The sequence below is a fragment of the Octopus bimaculoides genome, chromosome 20 (assembly GCF_001194135.2).
Source record: "Octopus bimaculoides isolate UCB-OBI-ISO-001 chromosome 20, ASM119413v2, whole genome shotgun sequence".
Classification (NCBI taxonomy): domain Eukaryota; kingdom Metazoa; phylum Mollusca; class Cephalopoda; order Octopoda; family Octopodidae; genus Octopus; species Octopus bimaculoides.
In genome coordinates, this window is record NC_069000.1 from 38143585 (window position 1) to 38145157 (window position 1573).

Here is a 1573-nt window from a genome sequence, read left to right on the forward strand (position 1 = left end):
AGAGAGAGAGAGAGAGAGAGAGAGAGAGAGAGATAAATGTACATATACACATGCATGTGTATATATATACACATATATATATATCATATCATATATACGCGCGCACACACACACACACACACATACACACACTCACTAAGTATTTGAATAGAGTGATGTTTGTATGACTATGCAAATGTATGTATATATTTATATGAAGATAAATATATAATTGAAGTACATATATCTTCAGCTTCTCAATTTGTTTGGCAATCAGAGACAAGGACATGCTGTAGCTTGGCCTTAATATTTCCATATAATTGCCTTACACACACAGAATATATATATATATATATATATATATATACACACACACACATACAAACACACATACCCGCAGGCATAAATACATACATGCTTACGTACATTAGTGCCTCTTTAGGAACATGAATCCACGCATAAAGATGCGTATATACATACATATATATACATACATATATACACACATATAAACAATACATACATGCATATATATATAAACATATATTTATATGCCCACCTGCATATAATCACACAATGTAATACAAACTGCATGTATATGTATATACTTATACCTGCCTATATGAATATATATATATATATATACATATACAATGTTAAGACTGTGTGAATAACTGGGTGATTTTTAGAAAAAAACTTTCAACATCTATTATGAAACATTCTTGCCGTGATTCAGAATTGAATTTATTTGTAACTTGTCCAAATAAACATATATGCTATGATAACAGGCCTCATATAAGCCTATATTAATTTAAAATTATCTATGATAAATTCATATATATATCTGAGTGTGAATGTGTGAGCGTGAATGTGTGAATATTTGAATATACATATCAATGTATATACAGAGGGGCATATATATTTATATATCCATATATGTATATATATATTTATGTATATTTGTATGGAAGTCTTCAAGAATGAATTCATGAATGTCAGCAATTCCGACCATTTCTCTATGTTATTCTACTTATTGTTTTTTTTCTCTTTGTTGAATAAATTTCTGTACTTATTTTTACAATAAAACCGATATCATAAAACCTTATTCAATATTGTTTTGTTATCAATGGAAGAGAGACGTGTCGAATACACGACAACTTTGTCGTGTTCATTCATGTTGTTTTCAAAAAGCTTTCTGTACTGACTTCTGCTTTAAGCATTTGGTTATATGCACTTGAAGTCAATAAAGTCCCAGTGGAGCACCAGAGTCGATGTGTTTGATTTGCCCCCTCCTCTCAAAATTTCAGGCTTTGTGCCCATAATAGAAAGAATTATACAAGCACACGGATAATGTTGTTCTGTATAAATTCCTTCAAATTTTGGTACAAGGCCAGCAAGTTTAAAAGGCGGGGATCACAGCGACCCCAGTCCTTCATAGGTACATGTTCTATCAACCCCGGGAGGATGAAAGGCAAAGTCGACCTCGACGATATTTGAACTCAGTACGTAAAGAACCACAAGAACTACCGGTATTTTGTCGGTTGTATTAACGATTCCGACAGCTCACGTAGTATATATATATATATATATATAT